General features: G+C 42.9%; 2 long non-coding RNA genes across 2 annotated transcripts; one reads left to right on the top strand and one right to left on the bottom strand.

The window, feature by feature from the left end:
- Positions 1-2,886: 2,886 nt before the first annotated feature.
- Positions 2,887-18,057, bottom strand: LOC121653313. The gene is made up of 3 exons (XR_006012780.1): positions 17,969-18,057; positions 17,601-17,602; positions 2,887-2,897 (listed from the first exon to the last, which is right to left on the bottom strand). It is a non-coding gene; the product is annotated as an uncharacterized LOC121653313 (long non-coding RNA).
- LOC121653311 lies at positions 7,454-8,271 on the top strand. Its single transcript, XR_006012779.1, has 3 exons — positions 7,454-7,545; positions 7,629-7,697; positions 7,804-8,271. It is a non-coding gene; the product is annotated as an uncharacterized LOC121653311 (long non-coding RNA).
- Positions 18,058-19,781: the final 1,724 nt, after the last annotated feature.

Below are 19,781 nucleotides of genomic sequence, written 5' to 3'. Positions count from 1 at the left end.
CAGTTAATAGAATAATCAGATATTGATGAGAACTTATTAATAACTGTGATTGTCTCAGAGAGTGATGTTTGTGAGTTCTGAAGGAAGAGTAATACATCATCTGCATAAAGACTTATTTTATGTTCTATATTTTTGCCCTGGATTCCTTTAATTTCTATATTTTGTCTAATAGCAGCTGCTAACGGCTCTATGAAAATGGCAAAAAGTGAGGGGGAGAGTGGACAGCCCTGTCTGGTGCCTCTCTGTAAGCGGAAGCTTGGAGAAGTTTGATCGTTGGTTTTCACACATGCATTTGGGTTATTATATAATATTTTAATCCACTCTATGAAAGCAGATCCAAACCCAAATTTGTCTAGTGTTGCAAACAGAAACTTCCAGTTTACCCTGTCGAAGGCTTTTTCTGCATCTAGAGAAATGATTGTGGATTCTAGATTATGTAAAGTAGAGTAATCTATGAGGTTAATTAGTCTACGCGTGTTAGTAGATGAATGTCGACCTTTTATAAAACCTGTTTGGTCCGGATGTATTATAAGAGGGGTTATTTTTTCTATCCTTCTGGCAAGAGCTTTACTAATTATTTTCAGGTCTACATTTATTAAAGATATGGGACGGTAACTGGATGGAAGTGTGGGGTCTTTGCCTGGTTTTAGCAATAGTGTTATATTAGCTAAGTTCATATTTTGCGGTATTTTTTGTTTTTCCTGTATTTCTAACAACATATTATAAAATGTAGGAGCTAGCGTTGTCCAGAATTCCTTGTAAAATTCTGCTGAGTAACCATCTGGACCCGGGGCTTTATTGTTGGGCATATGTTGGAGAGCTTCGTGGAGTTCATCTACAGTAATAGGTGCATCTAAATTTATTTTATTTTCATTTTTTAGTTTTGGTAGATTAATGTTGTTTAAAAATTGTTCAATATGTTCATCTGTTGGATTAATCTGTGATTCATATAATGTTTTATAGAAGCTTCTAAACGTGTCATTTATCTTGTCTGGGTCATGGCTGATGTTTCCGTCTTGATCTTTAACAGAGGAGATTGTTGTTTTCTCCTTGTTTGTTTTTAGTTGATTTGCTAAAAACTTTCCAGATTTGTTACTATGTTCAAAGTTCTCCAAGCGAAGTCTTTGCACTAAAAACTGTGTTTTTTTATCTATAATTTCTTTAAGCTGCAATTTAGTTTTCCTTATATTATTCATTGTGTGCTCTTCGGGGGAAATGCGGTAAGCCTCCTCCAATGATTTAATCCTGAGTTCTAATTCTAAAACTCTTGCTGTTTCCTTCTTCTTCTTATGTGAGGAGAAGGAAATTATTTTCCCTCGCATTACTGCTTTTCCTGCTTCCCAAAGGAGACACGCTGAAGTTTCAGGCATGTCATTTTTTTCTATATAAATTGACCATTCTTTTTTAAAATAATCAATAAACTCAGGATCTTTCAATAAAGAGGTATTAAATCTCCAGCTTTTACCAATCGGTTTATTATTTTTGTTTCTCAGACTGAATGAAACTGGTGCGTGATCGCTGATGCTGATTGGATGTATCTGAGTCTCTGAAATGTCGCCCATTAGTGAGTTACTATTTAAAATATAATCTAGTCTAGAGAAGGAGTGGTGAACTGAAGAGAAGAAGGTGTATTCTCTTAGTTTAGGATGGTGAGAGCGCCAAGCATCGCAAAGACCAAAATCCTTCATGTACTGTTTGATAGTTTCTGACGACTGCCAGACTCGATGACTACCTGATGTGCTGCAGCGATCTTGTTCAGTCAAGACTACATTAAAATCACCAGCTAGCACTATTCTGTTATCTGAATAATTCTGGAGTGTAGCAAACAGGGAGTGGAAAAAGGAGGGATCATCTGCATTGGGGCCGTACACATTGGTAATACATAATTTGATATTACAAATAGATAATAAAGTTATCAGAAATCTGCCTTCCGGATCCACTACTGTGCTATCTATGTCAAAATTTAGTCTCTTATTAATAAGAGTAGCTACTCCTCTCTGCCTAGAATTATAACAGGCTGAGTAAACATGAGGAAACTGAGTTGTTTGAAGAAGATCTATGGTTGAGTTTGTTAAATGAGTCTCTTGTAGTAAGACAATGTCAGCCTGCAGCTCCTGTAATTTATTAAAGATCTTCAACCTCTTCTCCCTGGAACCGGCTCCATGTACATTCCAACAGACGATTTTTAACATGGTTATTGTGAACGGTTTAATGCTTCATGCGTGTTACTGACGCGTGTGTCTTTGTGCGCCCCTCTTGCGTGTTCGCGCGTGTTTGCTTGCAGCCTGATTGCGCGCGTTTGTCCGTATGTTAAATGTCCGTATATGTAGTCTACCTTAATGCGTGTTCTCTCATACAGTAAACGCGAGTGTTTATATGTATCATGTATGGTGCGGCTGTGCGTCCTGACGGTGTTGCGTGCGCTGCTGATATTACGAGCTGGATTACAATTAACAGTGAAGACGTGAAATAGAAAGATAGTGAAAAGTGAAAAGTGAGAAGAGTGGTAAAACAGAAAAAAATACATCGATCTAGGTGTAGAGGCTGTGGTGAGACGAGCAGTGTGTTCTACTGTCAGTGATCTATAATGGCGAGTTAAGAGTGATCATTTGGAGAGATTGACTTACAGCACCTGGGATCAGAAGAGCCACGGAGTGATGTCCGGGTCGCGGTACAGTTGTCCATTAATAAACAGTTTATCCACCGCGATGACAGCGCGAGCGCCGTTGGCGATCGATTTTCTCCTGATGGGAAACAGGACTCTCCGTCGGTCCAGAATCTCTCTCGGATATTGGTCGTTTACTCCGAAGTTGGTCCCCTTCAGTTCGCGGCCCTGGTTCTTCACCTGCTCCTTCTGTTTGAAGCTGACGAACTTCACTACTATGGGTCTTGGTCTGCTGGACCCGGGTTTCCTCCCGCCGAGCCGATGGACTCTGTCAAAGGAGATGTTTTTCACCGTTTCCTCCGGGAGCTTCAGGTGGGTTTTGATGAAGTTTTTCACCGTGGTCTCGGGGTCCTCCTCCGTCTGCTCTGGAATCCCTGCAAATACCAGGTTCTCTCTCATGCTCCGCGCCTGCAGATCGATCACCGTTTCCTTAATCTTCTTATTTTCATCTGAGAGACGGGTCAGGCCCTCGGTGAGGGATTTTACCGTCTCTCTGAGACCAGCATTTTCTACAGCCAGACTTTCCACCTGCTTCTGGCTGAATTCTAATGATTCACGTAGCGCCTGGAACTCCTTGTGGAGAATTTCTACCAGACTCAAACGCGCATCAAAACTACTGAGTTTCTTATCTATAGAGATCAGAACATCTGTTGAGTCGTTCCCCGGTGGTGAAATAGCTCCAGGTGAATCCTCATTTCGCTGTCTCTTGGACTTAGATGTGGTGGAGGGGGTGGACGTGTTGTTTGGTTTCCCCATGACGATTCTGTCGTAACAACGATCTATAAAATCTGTCAGGCTGGCCAAATCCTCCCCGCTGTGCTCCAGAGTGTACCTTTTAAAGACACTATAGTCCTACTTTAAAGAATATTTTGATTAAGTTGGCACAAAATACAATCGAATGAAAGTAGAAATGTTTGGGCGCGCCTAGTTTGAATCTGCCGTCTCCCCCGGAACTACGTCACCTACAGCATTAGTGTCACTTACCTGGGATCTCAAATGTTAATGAATAAACTTTATTTGGCTATTTAAAGTCACTACATTCAATCTGGCTAACTTCTCTTGTAAACTAGAGGCAAAGAGGGTGACATGGCCAGCGGACGTGGTACAAGGAAGCGGACCCAAAAGCAGATCACTCAGAAAGGCAAGGGGAAAGGTGCAAACAATGTTTATTGATAAGAAGTGTATGTGGCTTTGTCCAGGTCCGGGCAACTCTTCCTATGAAAGGACAGAGGGTTACTGCGGTTCAGAGAAGGTACCGGGTTGTGTCAGCTAGGCAGCGGCTTACTGTGTTCCAGAGTGAGACTGACGATGGAGGGGTGAACCAGGAGATGCTCTCTGTGGAGGGTGATATGAGCTTGCTTGCAGGCAGGGCGAGCAGGCAGGCAGGCCGAGCAGGCAAGCAGGCGGCTTGATATGAGGAGTAGTCCAGATTCTGGATCGCAGAAATCGTGGAAGAGGCCTGATTACCAAGCTGCATAGAATGACAACCTGCATGAATCTAAATAGCCGGGAGTAGAGCCGGCTAACGAGCACGCTGATGATCTGCAAGTGGTGTCAATTGAGGCTCCAGCCTCCGCCCTCCGTCCCCATGGCAACCTGCTCAGCCCAACCTGCAAACTCAGACACACATACACACAGAGCCATGACAGAGGGAGGGAAATAGAAATGAGTTCATCTGTTTGTGTTTGATCATAGCTTATTTTATTTAATCATCTTCATATAAAACATCACAGAGTGAATGATTTTAGAGATACAGGTAAATACCAAGAGTGCTCTGTGAGATCTGATAGGATAGTTAACTGGTTGGATTAAGTGGTTCAGATTGTGAAATGTAATGGAAGCATCCAGTGTTAACTAGTTTTTAATAACACCAAACATGTGATTGCAGGTCAACCAGCTTAAGAAATGATGGAGGCTCAGACTGGACACCATCCCTGCTTCTAGGACACATCAGTTCCACCCACAAACGCTGCACGCTCTGCAAGACGAAGAAGACGGATCAGCTGAGTAAAGAGACGCTGCAGCAGCAGAGATGGAGTCCACCAGGATGCAGACCCTGGAGATCTACAGACCATGAAGAGGACTCCTGATGCTGGAAAGGAAAGCTTCAGATACAGACCAGAGAGGCCGGAGAAGATGGAGATCAGCTGATCAGAGGATAAGACACATGATGAAGATGTTGATGAAGATGATATGTGTGTACAGTGAGCTGGAAGTTTTTTTTATATTATTTGTGCAGTGTATTTATTTTTGTTTTTGTTCATGACTTAAACATGAATAATAAAGTGTGTTTTTGAAGTATTTTGCCTTTTCGTTGCCTCTTAAGAACATAAATAACCAGTGTCAGTTTAATAATAAAATGACATTAAATTTACATTATATTATAAATCTTGTGGAAATAAACATTGAATAGAAACATGATTGTTAACCAGATGAGAAGCTTGACAGTTGTACTTTTTAATATAAGTTTTTATTGAAATTCTCAGTCAGAATAAACAGCAGCAGCACAGCGTTAAACAGATCAAATTTTATAAAAGAAAATACAGCTATGCACATGCCCGGTGATATAATAAAACACTGAAGTTGTGGTGTAATATCTTCAAGTAATGTAGAGAAAGAATTTCACATCTTTGATGGCAAGTTCAACACTGAAACAATATAATGAGCAATTGTGGTAAAAACTGCAAACTATGTGTAAATGAGTCACCAAGAGGACCAATGAGAGCAGATCCAGAAGTCTTCTTTATCTGCTGCAGGCTGTAGACCTCCATGAAGCAGATCCAGAAGTCTTCTTTATCTGCTGCAGGCCGTAGACCTCCATGAAGCAGATCCAGAAGTCTTCTTTATCTGCTGCAGGCCGTAGACCTCCATGAAGCAGATCCAGAAGTCTTCTTTATCTGCTGCAGGCCGTAGACCTCCATGAAGCAGATCCAGAAGTCTTCTTTATCTGCTGCAGGCTGTAGACCTCCATGAAACAGATCCAGAAGTCTTCTTTATCTGCTGCAGGCTGTAGACCTCCATGAAGCAGATCCAGAAGTCTTCTTTATCTGCTGCAGGCTGTAGACCTCCATGAAACAGATCCAGAAGTCTTCTTTATCTGCTGCAGGCTGTAGACCTCCATGAAGCAGATCCAGAAGTCTTCTTTATCTGCTGCAGGCTGTAGACCTCCATGAAGCAGATCCAGAAGTTTTCTTTATCTGCTGCAGGCTGTAGACCTCCATGAAGCAGATCCAGAAGTCTTCTTTATCTGCTGCAGGCTGTAGACCTCCATGAAGCAGATCCAGAAGTCTTCTTTATCTGCTGCAGGCTGTAGACCTCCATGAAGCAGATCCAGAAATCTTCTTTATCTGCTGCAGGCTGTAGACCTCCATGATGACCAGACCTCCATGATGACCAGAGCTTCAGTCGAGAGTCAGTCAGGTGTTGGGAGGACCTGTAGACACACTGGCAGACAAACAACCATGTTCAACCGTTTGCTTTATTTAGCTTCTTTTATAAGGATGTTTATATTATTACAGGTTCTGGTTTACAGGCTGATGCCAGACTGATGTGTTAGCTTCAGTAATTATGTTGTATGAACATGTGGTCGGATTATTACATCATTTAAACCTTTTTCAGAGTTGTGTAATATAAATATGAAGTTGTTTCTTTTACAACATTGTAAAAGCACATGAATCATTTATGCTTCACTAACAGCAGGTGAGCTTACCTTTGCAGTGAGACGGTGTTGTTCAGTCCTGCGGTGGAAATGTGAATAGATCTGCACCCAGACATTCCAGAGATTTATAGTTTCTGAACTGTTCATACGTGTAAACACTGATACCATAAACGAGGTAGCTTATGTCCAGCGATGAGGTTGGAGGTAGTAATGTAGCATCGGAGCTCTGTTCCTTTGCTTTAAGGTCGTAAGGATCTACGTTATTGATTGTTTACAGTTTGGCCAAATACCGATCCGATCTGATAAGCTTGTCCCTGTACGGTATCCTCTCACCATTCCTCTTTTTATTCATATTGACGACCGAGTAAACGGTTTTAAAACGTATTAGTAACTAAAGTACTGCTCCTGGTGTTGCTTGTTTATATCCGAGATACAACTGATATGACGCAGGGGGGGTGTGTCGACTAGTTAGGTCATGTGTCTGACAAAGACTGATAAGCTGGATGCCAAACGCTATTAAACAAAATGAGAGCATGTGTTTGTGTTTTTTGCAGTGGTTTACTGAAGACTGATTTGTTATTCAACTTTTCTTTCTCGCTCAGTGTTCTGTAAGTCCTGTGCTGTGTCACTGGGTTCCATTGGTGTCTTTAGCCCAAAATGGTAACTGCAGTACCGCAGCGCCATCTAGTGGCATTTGTAAAAAACAAACAAACATCAATTTATCATTTGCAGGGATTGTATGTAGGAACTCCCCTCAACTGGTAGCACCCAATTTTTTATGTCTTAAGATGTCAAATTTGTACATCTTAACACGAACGTCAAAATAGACGTTTTAGTCCATTCGACCTTCCATATGACGATTCTACCTTGAGCGAAAGCGAAGATTGTCTTGCGGGTGCTAATGCTAGGAAGCACGTCAACCATACCATAGCATCATTGCCGAAATAAAGGAGGTACACACCAACGTGAGAGAGTATGTTAGCAAAGCCACAGGAGAGATCAAAAAAGAACGTTCAGATTTCAGAGATGAGCTGCATCACGCGCTCAACACCATTACCTCCGACATGAAAGAAATAGGTGTAACAAGTGCCACCTGGGGGTTGGGAGTTAACTTCCTGATGGGGAAGGAAGTGGATAAAAGAGGCAGGAAGTGGAGGGAAAGGCCAGCTGTAACCTATTGAGGTTGGGTGATGAGGTGAGCCTCATGTCGAGGGTGAGCTTGGTAAGCAGTCTTGGTTTGTAAAATCAGTGTTTCTTATCGATAACCACATTGCTTGATATTTTAATGATTGTTTGAAATTTTAGTGTGGCCGCACAGGATTTTAGAGGGCAGTGCACTACGGTTTCTGCGTATGAGGGATACCAATACGCCAGGTGACGTAAAAGTTAATTTTAGATTTTATTTTTAATGAAAGACTGATTAAAGCTGTTTTATTGGCAGATGTGTAGTTAATTGTGTTTATGTTTTTATTTTTTTCAGTTGCCGGACGGCTAATGCCACTGTTTCCTGCTGTCCTAAATTTGTTTAGTTTTTCCTTTTGCAGTAGTTAGTTCCGCTTGAGTGGGGTGCTTGTGATTGCAAAGACGTAGTTGTACAGTGGACTAACTACTGCCTTATTTTTGTTTTTGTTTTTTGTTGTTTTGTTTGGGCTACTCCCTCGTCTAAGCATAATACAGTAGGTCATCACACAGCTCAGTTCCTGGGCTCCGTAAAACCGGTGTGAATTTGAGGTGTCTTCACGTGTGAGGATTTGTAGTGGAAACTTCTTCCGTGTGCAGTGATGTGTCATTTCTAGGGTTTATGGTTATGGGGTTATGCCTAGAACTGTAGGGTGTGTGACAAGCCTGAATTAAGCTGATGAGGAGTTCCTCTGCATGTGTTAATAAAATCTTTCTAATGATTTGAAGCTTCCGAGGTGTTATTGACACTTGAGTAGTAGGACCTGTTACATAGGTAACCGGATTGAAAAGGATTTCAGCGCCAATGTTAAATAAGAGCTTTCATACACACTTGAATAACAAGACCGCCTTCAAACACAGCTTACGGATTTGGAGGCCCGTTCGAGGAGGAATAATATCCGCATTCACGGCATGAAGGAGGGCGCAGAAGGAGACATCACAGATTTTATTGAAGGATTCATAAAAACTGAACTGACCCTCCCTGACACCCCCCTGGGAATACAACGATGCCACTGCTCCCTTGGTCCTAAACCACCACAGGACTCTAGCCCCCGATCTGTAGTTATATGTTTTCTTGAGTTTAAGACAAAAGAACTGGTGAGGTCGGGCTGGTGAGGTGAGGTCGGGCTGGTGAGAGGTGAGGTCGGGCTGGTGGCAGGTAAGGTCGCTGGTGGCAGGTAAGTGACGCTAATGCTGTAGGTGACGTAGTTCCGGGGGAGACGGCAGATTCAAACTAGGCGCGCCCAAACATTTCTACTTTCATTCGATTGTACTTTGTGCCAACTTAATCAAAATATTCTTTAAAGTAGGAAAATAGTGTCTTTAAAAGGTCCACTCTGGAGCACAGCGGGGAGGATTTGGCCAGCCTGACAGATTTTATAGATCGTTGTTACGACAGAATCGTCATGGGGAAACCAAGCTACACCTCCACCCCCTCCACCTCATCCAAGTCCAAGAGACAGCGAAATGAAGATTCACCTGGAGCTATTTCACCAACGGGGAACGACTCAACAGATGTTCTGATCTCCATAGATAAGAAACTCAGTAGTTTTGATGCGCGTTTGAGTCTGGTAGAAATTCTCCACAAGGAGTTCCAGGCGCTACGTGAATCATTAGAATTCAGCCAGAAGCAGGTGGAAAGTCTGGCTGCAGAAAATGCCGGTCTCAGAGAGACGGTAAAATCCCTCACCGAGGGCTTGACCCGTCTCTCAGATGAAAATAAGAAGATTAAGGAAACGGTGATCGATCTGCAGGCGCGGAGCATGAGAGAGAACCTGGTATTTGCAGGGATTCCAGAGCAGACGGAGGAGGACCCCGAGACCACGGTGAAAAACTTCATCAAAACCCACCTGAAGCTCCCGGAGGAAACGGTGAAAAACATCTCCTTTCACAGAGTCCATCGGCTCGGCGGGAGGAAACCCGGGTCCAGCAGACCAAGACCCATAGTAGCGAAGTTCGTCAGCTTCAAACAGAAGGAGCAGGTGAAGAACCAGGGCCGCGAACTGAAGGGGACCAACTTCGGAGTAAACGACCAATATCCGAGAGAGATTCTGGACCGACGGAGAGTCCTGTTTCCCATCAGGAGGAAATCGATCGCCAATGGCGCTCGCGCTGTCATCGCGGTGGATAAACTGTTTATTAATGGACAACTGTACCGCGACCCGGACATCACTCCGTGGCTCTTCTGATCCCAGGTGCTGTAAGTCAATCTCTCCAAATGATCACTCTTAACTCGCCATTATAGATCACTGACAGTAGAACACACTGCTCGTCTCACCACAGCCTCTACACCTAGATCAATGTATTTTTTTTTGTTTTACCACTCTTCTCACTTTTCACTTTTCACTATCTTTCTATTTCACGTCTTCACTGTTAATTGTAATCCAGCTCGTAATATCAGCAGCGCACGCAACACCGTCAGGACGCACAGCCGCACCATACATGATACATATAAACACTCGCGTTTACTGTATGAGAGAACACGCATTAAGGTAGACTACATATACGGACATTTAACATACGGACAAACGCGCGCAATCAGGCTGCAAGCAAACACGCGCGAACACGCAGAGGGGTGCACAAAGACACACGCGTCAGTAACATGCATTAAGCATTAAACCGTTCACAATAACCATGTTAAAAATCGTCTGTTGGAATGTACATGGAGCCGGTTCCAGGGAGAAGAGGTTGAAGATCTTTAATAAATTACAGGAGCTGCAGGCTGACATTGTCTTACTACAAGAGACTCATTTAACAAACTCAACCATAGATCTTCTTCAAACAACTCAGTTTCCTCATGTTTACTCAGCCTGTTATAATTCTAGGCAGAGAGGAGTAGCTACTCTTATTAATAAGAGACTAAATTTTGACATAGATAGCACAGTAGTGGATCCGGAAGGCAGATTTCTGATAACTTTATTATCTATTTGTAATATCAAATTATGTATTACCAATGTGTACGGCCCCAATGCAGATGATCCCTCCTTTTTCCACTCCCTGTTTGCTACACTCCAGAATTATTCAGATAACAGAATAGTGCTAGCTGGTGATTTTAATGTAGTCTTGACTGAACAAGATCGCTGCAGCACATCAGGTAGTCATCGAGTCTGGCAGTCGTCAGAAACTATCAAACAGTACATGAAGGATTTTGGTCTTTGCGATGCTTGGCGCTCTCACCATCCTAAACTAAGAGAATACACCTTCTTCTCTTCAGTTCACCACTCCTTCTCTAGAATAGATTATATTTTAAATAGTAACTCACTAATGGGCGACATTTCAGAGACTCAGATACATCCAATCAGCATCAGCGATCACGCACCAGTTTCATTCAGTCTGAGAAACAAAAATAATAAACCGATTGGTAAAAGCTGGAGATTTAATACCTCTTTATTGAAAGATCCTGAGTTTATTGATTATTTTAAAAAAGAATGGTCAATTTATATAGAAAAAAATGACATGCCTGAAACTTCAGCGTGTCTCCTTTGGGAAGCAGGAAAAGCAGTAATGCGAGGGAAAATAATTTCCTTCTCCTCACATAAGAAGAAGAAGGAAACAGCAAGAGTTTTAGAATTAGAACTCAGGATTAAATCATTGGAGGAGGCTTACCGCATTTCCCCCGAAGAGCACACAATGAATAATATAAGGAAAACTAAATTGCAGCTTAAAGAAATTATAGATAAAAAAACACAGTTTTTAGTGCAAAGACTTCGCTTGGAGAACTTTGAACATAGTAACAAATCTGGAAAGTTTTTAGCAAATCAACTAAAAACAAACAAGGAGAAAACAACAATCTCCTCTGTTAAAGATCAAGACGGAAACATCAGCCATGACCCAGACAAGATAAATGACACGTTTAGAAGCTTCTATAAAACATTATATGAATCACAGATTAATCCAACAGATGAACATATTGAACAATTTTTAAACAACATTAATCTACCAAAACTAAAAAATGAAAATAAAATAAATTTAGATGCACCTATTACTGTAGATGAACTCCACGAAGCTCTCCAACATATGCCCAACAATAAAGCCCCGGGTCCAGATGGTTACTCAGCAGAATTTTACAAGGAATTCTGGACAACGCTAGCTCCTACATTTTATAATATGTTGTTAGAAATACAGGAAAAACAAAAAATACCGCAAAATATGAACTTAGCTAATATAACACTATTGCTAAAACCAGGCAAAGACCCCACACTTCCATCCAGTTACCGTCCCATATCTTTAATAAATGTAGACCTGAAAATAATTAGTAAAGGTCTTGCCAGAAGGATAGAAAAAATAACCCCTCTTATAATACATCCGGACCAGACAGGTTTTATAAAAGGTCGACATTCATCTACTAACACGCGTAGACTAATTAACCTCATAGATTACTCTACTTTACATAATCTAGAATCCACAATCATTTCTCTAGATGCAGAAAAAGCCTTCGACAGGGTAAACTGGAAGTTTCTATTTGCAACACTAGACAAATTTGGGTTTGGACCTGCTTTCATAGAGTGGATTAAAATATTATATAATAACCCAAATGCATGTGTGAAAACCAACGATCAAACTTCTCCAAGCTTCCGCTTACAGAGAGGCACCAGACAGGGCTGTCCACTCTCCCCCTCACTTTTTGCCATTTTCATAGAGCCGTTAGCAGCTGCTATTAGACAAAATATAGAAATTAAAGGAATCCAGGGCAAAAATATAGAACATAAAATAAGTCTTTATGCAGATGATGTATTACTCTTCCTTCAGAACTCACAAACATCACTCTCTGAGACAATCACAGTTATTAATAAGTTCTCATCAATATCTGATTATTCTATTAACTGGTCTAAGACTACAGCCATGTCCATCAACTGTGACCTACAAAACATCCCTAATATCAAAATACAGACAGGAAACATTAGATATTTAGGTATAAATATTTCCCCCAGATTATCAGATTTAACAAAATTAAACTATGTTCAGCTACTAAAAACAATAGAAGATGATCTCTTACGGTGGAGGCGCTTACCCATCTCACTAATGGGGAGAGTTGCCACCATTAAGATGATGATTCTACCTAAAGTTAATTATTTATTTTCAATGATACCCACTAAACCCTCCACCAGTTGGTTTAAATCTCTGGACTCTTTCATATCTAAGTTTCTTTGGAAAAACAAGCCGTCACGTATCAGTCTTAAAACCTTACAGCAGACTAAAGATAGAGGAGGACTGGACCTACCAAACTTTAATCACTACTTTATAGCTAACAGGCTGCAGTACATCTCAAAGTGGCTCAAACCCAGTTATCTGGATGAGCCGTGGCTAGATGGGGAGCAGGCTTTGTGTGAGGACTTAGTCATCTCTGACCTGCCGTTCATCAGCTCAACCATTAAACCATATAAGTGCTTTAAAAGCCTTAACATCCGTTTTTCCTTAATGGCTTGGTGGGAATTCTGTAAGATAACCAGATCTTCCCTCTTTCCATGTAGACTTACACCCATCTGGAACAACCCTGACATCCTGCAGAACAAAAAGATGATAAACTTCACTCAATGGAAGACTAAAGGAATACAACAGTTAGGACAGATAATAGAAAATGGAAACTTTGTATCTTTCAACACAATTGTCTCACAGTATGGAATCAACAGCAATAAATTCTTAGAGTACCACCAACTAAAATCAATTATATGTAAGAAGTATACCCCTGTACAGTTAGACTTGCAGCTTCCTGTCAGAATAGCAGAATTCTTGAATCTTAATACTCCAAAATTATTATCAAAAATATATAGATTACTTGCAAAGCTAGAAGACAGGATATCTCTCCCAACTTTAAAATGGGAAGATGATTTATCTAATAACTTTGATCAGAAAAGATGGTCACAAATATGTTTAAACACGTTTAAAATGACTCAGAATTCAAATATACAACTAATACAATTCAAAATTCTCCATAGAACTCATTATACAGGACACAGGATGTTCAGGATGGGCCTTTCACCATCAGATATCTGCCCACACTGCTCTGAGAACACTTCTGATAGCTACATCCATGCGCTGTGGTCCTGCACACCTGTCCAAAGGTTCTGGATTAAGGTGTGTGAAGATCTCTCAAAATGGTTTAAAACCAGTTTTTCTGCAAACCCCACACTTTGCCTACTGGGCGACCTGGGTGACACTAACATAGGAATACACTCCATAAACTTGGTCCTCGCAGTCTTATGCATCGCAAAGAAAACTATTCTTGTGAACTGGAAAGATAAGAATAATTTGTCTATCCAGCAGTTTAGAAATCTCCTGTTAGATCACATCAGCATTGAGACAATGTCTGCCTCCTCCAGGAACCAATCAGATGACTTTCATTCCCTCTGGTCCCCTGTGACTGGCTACATCACCTAATGTAGGTGGAGGATTGCGGCTTCGCTGGGATGGGGGTGGATATGGGTGGGGGTCCCTGGTGGCTTCGGGTCTCCGGTTGTCTCCTGGGTGGGGATCTCGGCTGCTCCGCTGCTGGGTCGGCTGGGGGTTCCGGTCTGGGCGGGCGGCATTGGGTGGGCCCCGGGGTGGGGCTGCCTCGTGGCGGTGGGGGGTGGCTGCCGGGGTGCCTGGGTCGGTGTCCGTCGGCCCCTGGCCGGGTGGCCGGTCGGGCCCGGGGTGGGCCGGGTGGGGGCCCCGGGCTCTGGGGTGTCGGGTCTCCCCCCTCTCCTGGGGGTGGGGGGTCTGCCGCTGCTGGGGGGGGCTGGGCCCGTCCGGATGTGCCGTGCCGGGGGTTGGTCCGTGCCCTGGTGCTTGGTCGCAGCCCCGGAACCTGGGTGGGGGTGTGTTTGTATATAGGTGGGTGTGTATGTGTGTGTGTCTGTAGGTATGCTGGTGTGTGGGTGGGTGTAGAGGGATGTGTGTGCTGTATGTGTATGTGGGTGTGTATGAAGGTCTAGGTGTGTGCGTGTATGTGTGTGTGAGTGGTGTGCGGGTGTGTGTGTGGAGGTCTATGTGGGATGTGTGTGTGGGTGTGTGTGAAGGTGTGTATATATGAGTGTGTGCACGTGGAGGTCGAGGTGTGTGTGGAGGAGTGAAGGAGTGGGTGGAGGCGTGAGTATGTATGGAGGTGCTTGTGTGTATATGCAGGTATGTATGTGAGTGCGTGTGTAGTGGTGTATGTGTATGGAGGGGTATGAGAGTGTGTGTGTATGTGGGCACCGGTGTGTGTGTTTATAGGTATGTGCGTGAAGTGTGTGTGTGGAGGTATGTGCACGTATTGAGGTGTTGGTGTATAGAGGTGTGTGAGAGGGTGTGTGAGTGGCTGGGGGAAAAAAAAAAAAAAAAAAAAAAAAAAAAAAAAGTGTGTGTGCGTTTGCAGGGGGTTAAGACGTGTCCTCTGGGGGGCGCCCTGGCCGGGTGTTGGGGGCGTGGGCCTGGGGTTCCCTTCCTTTGCCTCGCCCCCCTCCCACTCAGAAAGAGGAAAGTGGCCCCTTGGGCTGGTGACCTGGCCCCTGGGGGGGTTCGTGGCGTGCCTGGGTTGGGGTGCCTGCTCCGGGCGAGTCCAGCATTAAGAGTCTGATTTAATAAAGTTTCTCATGTCATCAAGAGGGACTTTATACATGTAGTATAAATCCCTGCTTGATAGAGTAAAATTGCCCAGCACCAGACGGCAGCCAGACAATCATTCTGTTTGCAACGATGCTGGACAAGACAGGTTAAAAAGAAAAAAAAAAAAAAAAAAAAAAAAAAAGACAAAAAAACTGGTGATCCGGACCGCCTGGATTAAAAAAGACATCCAGTACAAAGGGAGACTTTTTTGTCTTTTCAAGGAAACCTGACTGCAACCTGAGGTGTATTCCCCTCTTCATAGACCCTGGTCTGGAGCAATGAATGGGAGAACTGGGAAAGGCCCGCGACCCACATGTTGAGAATCACTGATGGAAAACTCAAAAATAAGGAGGACAGAGTGGTTTCTGGTGCATTGGGTTCACCGCTGTGACCAAGCACCTACATCTCTCAGAGATAACGGACCAGCAGGTCTATAAAGGACCACATGAGGCCAGTTAGGTGCCCCTGGGTTCACCACCACAGGTTCTAGTTAACATGTTCTTTAGGTTGACATGCTGCTGGTAGTTTGGCCAGTAAAAGCAACCTTTTTATGTTTGGACTGACATTTATTACACAGAATTTCTGCTTTTTTCCTGTTTTATTGGCTTCTTTACCTAGCTGGTTTATACCTTTCGATCTGTTAGTCCAACAATTATCACTAGAAATGGTTTTGATGGTGAGCTACAGTCTTGCTCGTTGCTCATGCAGCCTTTCCCAGTTGCTAGTAAAACATTACTAGCAACATTACTAGTACATTTCTTGTTAATAAAATGCAGAATCTACATTAAAATGGTCTTATATCAATCAAGAGTTAAACTGTGCACATTACTGGCCAAGTAGTACCTTACACCACCTCTTATTCTTTTAAAGTCTCTGTCACCAGATGACTGTAGTCCAATAGACTTACTGTGTCAGACTCTGGAGCAAATAAACACCTGGATGAAGGAGAATTTTCTACAATTAAATGAAGACAAAACTGAGATTATTCTGTTGGGTAGAAAGAGAAGAGGGTCAGCATTGGTAAACACCTGGAGACTCAGGCTCTTAAAATCACCGACCAAGTTGGTAACCTTGGAGTGTTGATAGACTCAGACCTGACTTTCAGCAGCCACATCAAAGCTTCACTAAGAAGCTTTTTACCAGAAACTTCAACAGAATTAAAAGTTTAGTCTCCCAGAAAGACCAAGAGAAACTCATCCATGCATCCATCTCCAGTAGGCTGGATTACTGTAATGGTCTTTTAACAGGACTTCCTAAAAAGAGCATTAAACATCTGCAGCTCATCCAGAACGCTGCTGCTAGAGTTTTAACCAGGACTAAGAGATCTGAACACATCACACCAGTTTAGAAATTTTTACACTGGCTTCCAGTCAGTCACAGAATAGATTTTAAAACCCTTCTGCTTGTTTACATCCCAGAATGGTTTAGGCCCAGAATACATCTGTTATATGTTCAGAGAATATAAACCTAGCAGAGCTCTTAGATCCAAAGACTCTGGTACTAGAGGTCAGACTAGAGTCCAGACCAGAGTCCAGACCAGAGTCCAGACTAAACATGGAGAAGCAGCATTTAGCTGTTATGCTGCAAACAAGTGGAACAAACTGCCAGTGGAGATTAAACTTTCACCAAAAGTAGACATTTTTAAATCCAAGTTAAAAACATTTCTTTTCTCATGCGACTATGCATGAAATCTACACGGTAACTTTTTTAACTTATTTTGCTTTTAATCATTTTAATGTAATTTATTATTTTATTGTGATAATGTGTTGATGCCTTTTACTATTCTAAATATCTGTAATATCTTTGTTTTATGTAAAACACTTTGAATTGTCCTGTACATGAAATGTGCTGTACAAATAAACTGCCTTGCTTTGCCTAAAGTGGAATTTGGTCTCAGAATAATTGTTTTAACATATCAATAGCTGATCATGGGCCCTGTAATTGTCTATAAAACAAAAAATGTTGCTTGAAATGGCTGCAGTTTGTTCAGGTGAGACATGTTTTAAAGATGAATGGCCATCTACTTCCTTGTATCCACTCCACCCCCTTTAAAGCAGTGTTTCCCAATCCAGGTCCTCAGGCCCCCCTGCCCTGCATGTATTAGATTTAACCCTACTTTAACACCTGAATTAAATGAATGGCTCGTTAACAGGCTGCAAAGAACTGGATGAAGAAGTTCATTCATTTGAATCAGGTGTGTTGGAGTAGGAACGTCTATGAATTAGGAATTAGGTCTCAGAATAGTGTTTTTTGTCAAAAAACAAAAAAGTATCTTTGTCAATATAATGTTACATTTGGCACTATTCTGAAGCCTAATTCCACCTTAAAAAGATTTGGAGACCACTCGGAGAAAACGTTCATGCTACAGGTGAACTCGGCGGAGAAAACAAAGTGTGGTATATTGTCATTGTTTGCTGAACCCTGAATACATGCAGCAGCAAGTTCTGCTTATTTTCCAAGATGAATACGTGGAATTTCTGACTTTAACATTGTTCATTGTTCAATTCATTTTCTACAATTCAGAGTCTCAACCACTTTATACACAGTTAACATTTTTTTTTGTTTGTTTTCTTTCCTGAATCATAGTGAAAAGCCGGAGATCCGGCATGGCGCCGGAATACTTTAAGCCCTGAAAATATCACAAAAAATGCTAAAAGAATCTAGTTGGAGTCTAGTAAATAGTGATTCACGGTCTTTGTCTAATCTCAATCTGAGACTTGGCACTTGTCGTTAGATGTGAGCAGGTGTGAGCTGGTAGTTTTCTAGAGTCTTTTCCAAATCCTTTTAAAGTCTTCTGATGTAAGCATAACTCATCAAACATCTTATTACTTAAACAGTAATAATACTTGATAACTTTTTAAATATGTCATTACTTAAATACCTTAAAAATCACTGAATACCTTATTACAAAATCTATGGAGGGCAGAGTCCCACTTGAAATGCATACAAGTGATTTCTACGGCCCCTGGTTTGCATTTTGAAGCCACCACTTCCTGCACAGCATCTGATGACTGCAGTCCTCCACATGGCCAGGTAACGACACTGTGCTTTCAGCTGCACACCAGCCTGTGGAAAGCAAGTGAGATACAAAGAAAAGAAAAATCAACTACACACTAAAATGGAAAGGCTTGTAAATAACCATTCATTACAGTAATGCTATTTTCAAAAGATGATACCTGATGAGTGTCACCTTTCATCGTGGCCATGTGATTTCACTCAAGATTTGATGGCGGCGCGCACAGACGCAGCGGCCTGGAGCTCCTGCTACCACCGTAGTTTTTGCACTTTATTGGTGGTGCTGTGCATTATCTCATACAGTTTTGGGACATTTCAGTACAGCAGAAGTGATCTCCTACAACTAAACAGCGGAGTACATCACCTGCCAGCCGAGTTTTTAATCCCTCCAGAGATCACCAGATCGCCTCCCGGGACACCCGCAGCTGAAGGCCGGAGGAGGAGACGCTGTGAGCGGAGTCGAAAGAGAGGCAAGCGGGGGGGCCTGTGGGCCAGGCTAAAGGCTAGCCCGTTTAAACCACCGCTCCCGACCATCTTTCTCTCAAACGCACGGTCTATCCGGAACAAACTGGACGAGATTCGGCTGCTAATGAACATGCGGAGGGCCATCAAAAACTGTTGCTGCATGATTTTTTGTGAGACCTGGCTAGACGGCTCCGTTCCGGACACGGCCATAGAGTTGGCTGGTCGCACCGCCTACCGAGCCGACAGGACCGCGGACTCTGGTAAGAAGACGGGCGGAGGACTATGCATTTACATCAACAACTGCTGGTGCACTAACGTGACGGTAATGAATGAACTGTGTAGCCCAGATGCAGAATTGTTGCTGTTAAAGTGTCGGCCAATCTATCTCCCATGCGAATTCTCTGCTGCTTACATTGGTGCTGTTTACATACCACCTGACGCTAATACTAAGCTAGCGCTAGCACAAGTGAGCAGTAGTATTAACAACAGCCTAGTAGCACACCCAGACAGTGTTTTTATCGCAGCTGGGGACTATAATCACGCAGATCTGAAATCAGTGCTTCACAAATTCCATCGAAATGTGAAGTGTGCTACTAGAGGAGATATAACTTTGGACCAGGTGTATACTAATGTAGCAGATGCATACAAAGCCCAGGCCTATCCCCACCTGGGTCTTTCAGACCACCTTTCTCTCCTGCTACACCCACGGTACACACCAAAGATCAAGAGCACGGGGACCACAGTCAGCACAGTGAGAATATGGCCAGAGGACGCAATTCCTTTGCTCCAAGATTGTTTCCAATGCACGGAGTGGGATGTATTCAGAGAACAGGGCACCGATAATCGTGATGCACTGGATAATTACACCTCCACTGTTCTGGCCTATATCGGCTTCTGTGTGGACCAAGTTACATTCTGGAAACAATACCGTGTATTTCCCAACACACCACCCTGGATGACACATGGAGTACAACAACTTATCCGGAAAAGGAATTTAGCTTTTACCTCTGGGGACCAGGGGGCGTACAGCGCTGCCAGGGCTGACCTGAGGAGAGGCATCAATGCTGCCAAACAACAACACAAGAGGCGCATTGAGGCCAGATTTGACAACGCCACAGACTCTAGGCAGGTCTGGGAGGGCATCAGGGCCATTACGGACTATGGGAGGAAACCACCGTCACCCTCAGCTGACTGTCCCACCTTGGCTGAGGACTTAAACCGCTTCTATGCCCG

This window comes from Melanotaenia boesemani, chromosome 14 (genome assembly GCF_017639745.1).
Source record: "Melanotaenia boesemani isolate fMelBoe1 chromosome 14, fMelBoe1.pri, whole genome shotgun sequence".
NCBI lineage: Eukaryota > Metazoa > Chordata > Actinopteri > Atheriniformes > Melanotaeniidae > Melanotaenia > Melanotaenia boesemani.
The sequence above is the reverse complement of the archived record's forward strand: the minus strand, read 5'-3'. Positions and strand labels throughout refer to the sequence as shown.